The sequence below is a fragment of the Chiloscyllium punctatum genome, chromosome 14, assembly GCF_047496795.1.
Source record: "Chiloscyllium punctatum isolate Juve2018m chromosome 14, sChiPun1.3, whole genome shotgun sequence".
NCBI classification, from domain to species: Eukaryota; Metazoa; Chordata; class Chondrichthyes; order Orectolobiformes; family Hemiscylliidae; genus Chiloscyllium; species Chiloscyllium punctatum.
The window spans coordinates 83,772,157-83,782,791 of NC_092752.1; the positions used below are offsets into that span (position 1 = coordinate 83,772,157).

General features: G+C 44.2%; 1 non-coding gene across 1 annotated transcript; it reads right to left on the bottom strand.

Annotated features, from left to right (window-relative positions):
* Window positions 1–1,649: 1,649 nt before the first annotated feature.
* trnas-uga (transfer RNA serine (anticodon UGA)) lies at window positions 1,650–1,731 on the bottom strand. The gene has a single exon. It is a non-coding gene; the product is annotated as a tRNA-Ser (tRNA).
* Window positions 1,732–10,635: the final 8,904 nt, after the last annotated feature.

Sequence of the window (10,635 nt, forward strand, 5' to 3'; positions counted from 1 at the left end):
TGCGCTTGCGGCAGTATGGATTCTTTTTTTCATTTTCTATCTACTATTTCGAGTTCATTGCGCAGACTTCTGAAGAAGACTTTTTGGAGTCGAAATGGTAACTGTGTTTTGTCTCGAAAGACAGACGTAGCTTTATTTCTGTTCTCTTATAAATTGATCTTCTTCTGATCTTTGCAAATGAAATAGGGTGCATTACAATTTCTCGGTTTTAGTTTCAAAATCAAGAGAAACATGAAGGAGACAATATCAAAGAACACAAAGTTCTGAGTTGTTCAGATAATTTTTGCAGTAATGGTGGACATGAAGATCAAACTAAGATAACGGTTCAAGAACATTTAGTCTGGAAGAGATATGTGACTATAGTTCCAAATATATGTTTCCATTCATTGATTGTTTTCTGTATTCACTTTGTTCCGCGATATCTGTCTTCTAGTCGACCAGGGACAACTTGAATTTGCGTCTGCATTGAATAAGGTTTCGCTCTTTCTTTCGAGAAGCAAACCTAATCATTATGTAACATTTATCATGCTGATGGCTAAGAAGTTCAAAATGAATTACGGTTTATGGATCGTGAACAAGAATGAAGTGATCCACTTGCGAACAGATGTCACCACGCCCTATTCCTACATCGGGCCTGAACGCCCATTGGCAGAGTCTGCAGAAAGGAAATGTCTAAGTGAACTAGTCCTTTGTTCAGTTTGATTTGATACCAATGGTAGTGCTGTTTTGGTGCAGAAATGTGTCAACATCTCTGACGTTAGAGTCAACATTTAAGTCACATCTACTCCATGGAGTGTCTTCTCATATCGGAACATGCTGGCATGAAAACATCTAGCTCTGATAGCAAAGGTTTTTTCATTAAACTGGGAGTCTGTTTAACTAAGCAATTCAGACAGCCAAGATGAATAATTGGCACTTGATTCTTCAAGCTGAGCTCTCCACATCAGCTGCTCCAACGAAGGCCGTGGATAAGATCCCCATCGATTATTTTGATCAATTTTAGCCTCAACAACAACCTATTGTTCTGAACAATGCTACACCAGAAGCGGAGGGTTAAGTCTGATTTTCATTGTTAATTTGCAATTTCAGTTCTTAATGCACAGTCTCTTACCAATGTGGACAGCAGAAGGCCGTTAACATTTCATTTCTAATATTTCCAGAAAATTCTACTCCGCTGATATCGCCTTGCCTTCTCACACCTCAAGCCAGGAACCTGGATCAGTCGAGTTCCTTTCCACACATGGAGTTGCTTTTTCGAATTCATTGACTGCTGATATAATAGATTATTGGCCTTGAGAGTCAGCTGTAAATTAGGTTGAACTTTCTCAGCTTGACTTTCAACTGATCCTAAACAAAACGTAATCACCTGCAGTTAAATGTATTGCATTGCTTCTTGTTTTGCTTAATTCCACCCCCCCACCCCCTCCCCCGAACATCAAAATTTCACGATAGTTCAACAAATGTTTTGAAACTGATTCATGTTTGAAGTTGGTGGCTTTTTGTGTCTCGACATCTAATTTATTCAATTAGACGTCTTGAAATTACTTCGGATTCTTCACAGTTGAAAATTTACTTTCGATTGAATGCAAAGCTCAAGCTCCACGAAATCCAAATTCCGCAAAGGAATTAATGACTTTTAAAAGGCTAAACGCTGTGAGCAGGATTCGAACCGGCGCAGGGAGACCCCACTAGATTTCAAATCCAACGCCTTAACCTCTCAGCCATCACAGCTGTAGCAAGACTGCCAATTTTCATAGTAAAAGAACTGAATTCATGAAATACGTAATTTGTTTGAAGAACAAATTGTCAAGACCCAAAAATTTCGCCAAATCCTTTGCAGAGACCCAGACGATTGTTACCTTAGCAGATTGACAGGCTTTCACTGCAAACTAGATCCTGACATAGCTGAAGTTGCAAGGATAATTCTTCGTTGAATTATAGAGTCACGGATGTACAACACACGAAGAGAGGATCATTGTCTCACTGCGTCCGATCGATTTTGACTCAATTGCTCAGCATCTGGTGCCAACGTAGATATGCTGTTGTGTTTTAATATTCATCGAAATATGGTATTTGAAATATTGATGCTAAGTCCATAAACACTAGCTACATTCGTAAAAAAAAATCAGAATTAGAAAGAATGCAGAACCAATTTACAGGAATGGATCCAGCAACTAATCTGTAAGATCTGACATCAGGTAATGAAATTGCGAGCACAAGAGAGGAAGATTGACCGAAGATTTGGAACTTGAAATCGTCTTGACGGAATTATTTGCAAAGTTTTTGCAGTTGTTCTAGGGTCATCAAGTCCTTTAACAACACAACATGGAAAGTGGCCCTTCTTTCCAACTTGACCATGGTGGACAGTTATCCTAAATTAATAGGTCCCATTTGCCAACATTTGGACCACATCCCTCTAAACCTTGTTACTTATATATCCATCCAGATGCCATTAAATGTTACAGTTGTACCAGTCTCCAACAATTTCTCTGGCAGCTCATTCTGGACACGACTGAATAGTTGCCCCTGATGTCCCTTTTAAATCCTTACCCACTAATTTTAAAACGATGTTTTCTAAATTTTGACTTCCTCACCACCAGGAAAACAATTGACGAGTCAACCTATCCATGTCCCTCATGATTTGATAAATAGCAAGGATTTGACTTTATCATACTTGTCAGGAGGGGATTGTGTGGAGATTATTTATCAAAGGCTTGAAGTAGAAAGTCTGATGTACAGATTTTTAGAATTGCATCTTGTAGAAGTTTTTAATAAGTCATTGAAGTCTAGTAGCAGTTGTAGAAGTCTGTTGTGAAAGCTGCAGAATGATTTCAGGGCACGAGAACGAAGCATTATTTCCAATGTATTTTGGCTCAGTTCGACCGCACTTGGACTACAGTATGAGAAATTATAATCCTCAATTTAGGAAGGATACTAATGCCATATGAGGAATACCACGAATGGTGATTAGTCTTGATATCATGGATGAACGTTAGTCCTGTGAATTGAAATTGGGCAAATCTGGTCTTTTTTTTAACAGTTACAAAACAAGAGAGGCAATCTCATTGAGAGTTGCAAAATATTTGAAGAGATAAACAGGGTGGTGCAATTAAATTTTGTTCCCTCATCGGTGAATCTAGAAGCAGTAGAGGACAATTTTAAAATGAAGCATTGTGATTTATGACCAGGATGAGAACTATTGATTTTTGTCTTAGCCTTGAGAAGTCTCGCTATTCAGCACTACAGTAAGCCTTGGATATTTGGTCTTTGAATGCATCACTATCAGCCTGACCCGCCGACACTTACTGCATCACTACAGACCTGACCCCTCACACTTACCCCCTTAATATCAGCGTGAACCCCTCAAACTTACTGCATCACTATCCATCTGACGCCCTCACATTTACTGCGCCACTTTCACTTCGAGATCCTCATTTTGACTGCGTCATTATCAGCCTGACTGCCAAACACTTACTTTGTCACTATCAGTCACGCCCTTAACTTCCTATGTTACTATTACCCTGACTCCTTCCACTTACTGTGTCACTATCAGCCTGACTCCATCACACTTATTATGTAAGTACCAGACTAACGCCTCACACTTCCCGTATCACTACAACACTGCTTCCTCAAATTTACTATGTCACTATCACCTTGACCCTCTCACATTTACTGCGCCACAATCACACTGACCACCTCACACCTACTGCTTCACTATGAGCTTCAACATTCACACTGACAGCGTCACTACCAGCCTGACCCCCTCATGCTTACTGAGTTGGTATCTCTCTGATCCCCTCAGAATTACTGCGTCACAATCACTCTGACCCCCTTATTCTTAATACATCACGATCCCTCTGGCACCCTCATACTTCCTGCATCACTCACACCCTGACACATGCGCACCTACTGCATCCCTATCAGCCAAACCCCACTCACTAACGGCGTCACTCTCTTTAACCTGCTCACACTTAATGCATCACCATCACCTTGACACTCTCTCACTTAGTGCATCAATATCAGCCTGACCCCCTTAGGCTTACTGCATCACTACCAGCCTGATCCCTTCAAATGTACTGTGCCACTATCAGACTGACTCACACATACTTACAGCATCACTATCACCTTGACCCCCCAAAATTAGTGCGTCCAGATCACACTGAACCTTTCACTCTTCTTGCGTCACCTTCAGCCAGACCCTGCACACTATCACTCTGACCTCCTCATACTTGCTGCATCACTATAACTCAATCCCACTCACAACTTGTGTCACTATCACCCTGACAACTCATACTCACTGCACCATTATTATTCTACCTCTTACACTTACTGTGTCACTCTCAACCTGTCCCCTCACATTTCCTGTGTCACTCTCAATCTGACACCCTCAAAGTGTCTGCGTCACTGTCACCCCGAACACGTCACACTTACTGCATGGGTGTCTACCTGAAACCTCACGCTTATTACGTCACTATCATCCTGAGCGGCTCACACTTACTGCGTCACTAGCGCACCAACACTCTCACCTTTACTGAGTCACTATCGGCCTGACACCTCACACGTACTGCATCACTATTAGCCTGATCCGCTCACACGTTTTGCGTCACTACTACCCTGACACCCTCATAATTGCTGTGTCGCTATTAGCCTGAGCCCCTCACTATCACGCTGACAAAGCTCACAATTACAGCATCACTGTCAACCTGCCCCCTCACACTTTCTCTGTCATTATCATCCTGACTCTCTCACACATAATGCGTCCCTGTCACACTGAGGCACTCACATTTTCTGCGTCGTTATCAGCCAGACCCGCCGGCATACAGCGTCACTATCAACGTGGACCCTCATACATGCATGCCTCAATATCAGCGTGAACCCCTCACACTTACTGCATCACTGTCCATCTGCCATCCTCACACTTACTGCACCAGTTTCACCTTGACATCCTCATTTTTACTGCGTCACTATCAGCCTGACTCCATCACACTTTTTGTGTCAGTATCAGACTGACGCCTCACGCCTACCATATTACTAAAACTGTGCCCCATCACACTGATTGTGTCACTATCAGCCTGACCACTCAGACGTACTGTGTCAATATCATCCTGACCCACTCACACTTATTGTATCAGTTTCAGTCTGACGCCTCGCACTTACCATATAACTAAAACTCTCCCCCTCACACTGACTGTGTCACTCTCAGCCGGTTTCCCTTCATACTTACTGCGTCAATATCAGTCTGACCCCTCAGACTTACTGTGTCACTCTCACTCTGATCCTCTCTCATTTACTGCGTCACTCTCACCCTGACCTCCTCACATTTACTGCGTTACTATCACCCTGACCCACCCACACAGTCTTTGCCATTTTCACCTTGCCGGCCTTATTTTTATTGCGTCCCCACCAGCCTAACCGCCACACACTTATTGCATCACTTTCAGTCACGCCCTTACACTTCCCATGTTACTATCAGCCTGAATCCTTACACTTATTGTGTCATTATCAGGCTGACCCCTCACACTTACTGTGTCACTATCAGACTGACTCCATCACATTTATTGTGTCAGTGTCAGACTGACGCCTCACACCTATCTTGTCACTAAAACACTGCCCTGTCACATTGACTGTGTCACTATCAGCCTGACGCCCTCGCACTTACTGCTTCACTATCGCAATGCCCCTCTCTCACTTACGACGTCATTTACACCCTGGCACCCCACACTTGCTGTGGCACTATCACACTGAGGGCCGTACACTTAGTGTCACTGTCATCCTGACCCCTTACACTTACTGCGTCACTATCACACTGGTATCTCACACCCACTGTGTCACTATCATCCTGAGCCACTTACACCTATTGCGTCACTATCACTTTGACCCCAACACACTAACTGCATCAGTATCAGCCTGACCATTTCACACATACTGCGCCATTACCAGGCTGACTCCCTCACATATACTGCGTCATTATCAGGCTTACCCACCCATGCTCACTGCGTCACTATCACCCTGACTCCCCACTCTTACTGCGTCAAGAGCATTGTGCCCCAATACACTTACAGTGTAATGATCATCCTGACAACGTCACACTTACTGCGTCAAGATCAGCCTGACCCCCTCAAACTTAATGCGTCACTATCAGCTTCAACACGCACATTTATGGCGTCACTTCCAGCACTACCCATGCACACTTACTACATCCCGAATTTACTTCATCACTATCAGCCTGAGACACTCACACTTACAGCTTTACTACAACCTGGCCCTGTGAGTGCATCTACATCACTGTCACCCTGACCCCTTGCCCATACTGCGTCACTATATGCCTGGCCCCTCAAATATTCTGCGTCACTATCACACTGACATCTCACACTCACTGCGTCTCTATCACACTGATGCCTCACAATTACTGCATCACAACAACCTGACCCCCTGAAAGCATCTGCGTCGCTGTCACCCTGACCCCATTACAATTGCCATGTCACCATCACAATGACAGATTCACACAGTCTGCTTCACTGTCATCCTGACACCTCACACTCACTGGATCACTACCATCCTCCCCCTCATACTGACCTGTCACTATCATCCAGAGCTGCTCACCCTTATTGCGTTCCTATCACTCTGCTCCCAACACACTTACTGCGTCACTATCAGCCTGACACTCGCACACTTCCCGCATGACTATCAGCCTGACAACTCACAATTTCACCGTGTCTATCAGTCTGACTCCTCACATTTCCTGCATCACTATCACCTTGTCACTTAACACTTACTGGCCAGTATTAGCCTGACGCCCTCAATATACTGCATCTATATCAGCCTGAACACTCACACTTACTCTGTCACCATCACGCTGACCCCCTCACACTTACTGCGTCACTATCACCCTGTCCCCTCTCACTTCCTGCTTTAGGATCACTCTGACTCACTGATACTTACTGCATCACTATCAGCCTGACCCCTCACACATGCTGTGACACTATCAGCCTGACCCCACCACACTTACTGCTTCAATATCAGACTGACCCCTCACACTTACCGCATCACTAACAGCCTGACACCTCACACTTACTGCGTCACTATTCCCCTAACACCTCACTTTTATTGGCCACTATCAGCCTGTCGCTCTCAACTTACTGTGTCACTACCAGCCTGAACACACACACTTACTCCCTCACTATCACCCTGACTCTCTCACACTCACTGCGTCAGTCTCTGCCTGACCCCATCACACTTACTCCGTCACTATGACCCAGTTCCCTCCCACTTTATGCATCAGGATCAGCCTGACACAGTAACACTTACTGCATCACTATCAGCCTGATCTCCTTCCAATTACTGCGTCACTATCAGCCTGATCTCCTTCCAATTACTGCGTCACTATCAGCCTGACCACTCAGTCTTACTGCGTCACTGTCACACTGACCCCTCACACGAAGTGCTTCACTATTGGTCTGATCCCTCAGACTTACTGCATCACTATCACTCTGACCCCCCTCACTGCGTAACTATTGTCCTGATCCACTCACATAGTCTGCGTCACTACCACGCTGACACCTCACCCTCATTGTGTCACTATCATCCTCGCTCCATCACACTAATTGTGTCACTGTCAGCCTGATCCCCTGTAATGGAAAATTATCATTTTTTTTGTGAAATCTGTGAAAGCATGGTTGAAACAAAGAAGTATGGACCTAACTTTGCAAAAAGACAGAAAAAATGTAAAGTTCAACCTAATATCAGCTGACTCTCAAGGCCAATAATCTATTATATCAGCAGTCAATGAATTAGAAAAAACAACTCCAAGTGTGGAAAGGAACGCGACTGATCCAGGCTTGAGGTGTGATAAGGCAAGTGGTATATCGTATAAAGGGAATACGTGAAAACCGTCAAGCGTCCATTTTATGAGGCGTCTTGCAAATGTGTCAGGTCCTTTCTGCAAATTTCAAAAATAAACTTTTTCTTTGCTCTTGGTAGCATTTGCGTCGAGCCGATTGAAATTCCACGGCACTAAACTCGGGGGCTCGTCTGGGACCCTGTGACTGGGTAAGATTTTGAAGATTCCCAGAAGGTGTACGCGCCACTGCCTTGAAGGTCTTTCACTTCATCTCGAGCGCTGAATTGGCCCCTTTGAGTGAGAGGACTGGGGATAAGTGGATCGCCCCAGAGTCGCGTTCCGAATCGAATAGGGTCAGGGTAAGAGTTGTGGCTAAAGTAATCCGACATAGAGAATCGTTCGAAGAGAATAGACGAACCAGGAAGAGGGACCAGTGAACTCTCGTGCGGTATTCGAGTAAAACTCAATGGGAAGGATTGCCGTCTCTAGAGAGTTTAAGAGACAGCAAGATTAACGGTGGTTTGAGACTTGCAGCCACCATGGGCAGCGTTGGAGTCACCAAAGCTGTATCGGTTACGTGGGTTCTTGGTTTGTGTAAACTAAGGCAATGAGGTGGTCGCACCCAATGAGAGGGGACCTCCGGAGGTAAAAGCAAGTTATATTGGCAAAGAGAAGATTATGGTATCATGAGAGTGAGAGATAGACAGATAGACAGACAGAGAGACAGACAGAGAGAGATACACACTTTTCCAATATCCATGAAAATCGGCTCCAGCAAGAGCGAACAAAAAGACAACTCGGTATGGTCAAGAAAAAATACAATATATGTAAATAATTATGGCCCAGTTTCTGTAAAGCAGTTAAAAATGTAAATCAAGGAATGTGTTTATCTGGAGGAAGGAGGTTTTAGTAATATTCAGTTGCAAATGCTGATGTCACCGTTGCAGGAGAGAGAGAAGGAGAAACGGATGGGTAAAATAGAACCTGTGAATTGGAGTGCTTATCACATGTTGAAGGCTGAGCCTGATTTCAGGGATAGAAAATCTCGAAATAAAGATAGATCCAGTACACGTACAAACACCAGCGCACATGCACACACACACACGGAAAACAACCTAATGAAGCTGGACAGTGTCTTATGACTGGATCAGATCCTGACCTTAATGGGTGCCCTCGAAGAGCTACAGCCCCCTTACGAGATCCACTTCACGAAGATTCCAAGTCAACGGTCGCCGCCTCAGGGTCTGCTGAATCACAATAAGCATATCGTACCCACAATCAATTGAAGCAAGAATCCCTAAAGAATTCGAGACAATGTCCCAGTACTTTAAGCGCCTCACGAAAGTTGATAACGTCTATTGTGGCCTGATACCACCCAAGGACGTAACGACGGCAGAGATCACACCGTATGAGGCACACCTGAGGAGCAGCTTCATCAATGGAATGAAGTACGAAAGAACAAAATAGGTAATAATATACGTGTATTACCTGGGACACGGGAAAGTTGAATTAGATAGAACAATATGTGATACATGCTGAAAAACTACTGGCTCAAGAGAACCATAACAGGAAATTAAAGATGGAACAGCAATCACATGAACCTCAGCTTATTATGATGCAAATGGTCGTTCAGCCATTGGAATGAGGGACTGTGGGAAAAGAGAGAGGCACAGGTGGAGTTCGCAAAAGAGGAAGGGATCACGGAAGTGCGCTTGCAGAGATAGATCTGGCTGGTGCTTTTTTTGTGGAGCAATGGACCACCGGTCAAGACAGTGCCCGCACAGACAGCCTCAATTGGTCCTGGAGGCTGGACAGCATGGTGACTGACAGGGGACGACTGAGGTTGACGTGGGCAGGCCACAAGTTACAGGTAAACCTCTTTCCTTTATACTTGGCAACGAAGAATCCCTAATGCTTATCACTTCTACTAACCTAACGGGCACTGAGATGTATCCCAACTCTATATTGAACATTGAGATTGCGAAGTGTGGACAATATGTTCAATATAACAATGATGCGTATATGTCGATGCCTACTTCTATGTTATATGTGGAAGTTACACCAGTTACCTTTTTGGTAGATACATGGCCAGCATATTCACTCCTCAAACCAAGACAGTTCAGAGAGTTGACGCCAATGAAGATGAGTGGAATGTTCCTGAACTCAATGGAGGCATCAGGCGTCGTGATATGAGAGAGTTTTACCGCACCCATATTGTGTAAAATCAGTAATGTGTATCCATTCTAATTCTCAATTTTGTTAGCGGAATTCTGTCCTTTACATTTGATGGCTCGGGATCTCATAGCGAGACTGGGGTTGTATTTGCTCAGTACTCCAACGGGCTTGCAGGTAATTCAAACGGAGGATTCACAATTGTAAACTGTAAAATACAACCCACGACCACGGATGTATGTCTATGAGTGGCGATTAAGTCAGAGAGCAATGAGTTCGCCCTGGAAGCAGGTAACCATGTTAATCCTATTTACACCATTTTTTTTTGCGGGAATATGCTGCACTGCACAACACACATACACCACGATAGCCCTGAGGAACCATAAGAGAAGTATTGGTTCAGGAGATTATTTAAACCAGGTCAGTTGTTATTGTGCGAATTTTATTGAAGTGATGGCAGATGTGCAGTCAGTGTGAACTTATGTAAAGTACCTGCGATGGCAAGTAATCTCTATATTTTTGATGTGGAAGGCTATGCTCCTCGCGTGTCACTGGCGAAGGTGTCCAGTGACTGGTGGCAGGATTTGGGGCCATGGTTATTAAAGGCAGAAAGATCGAAATGT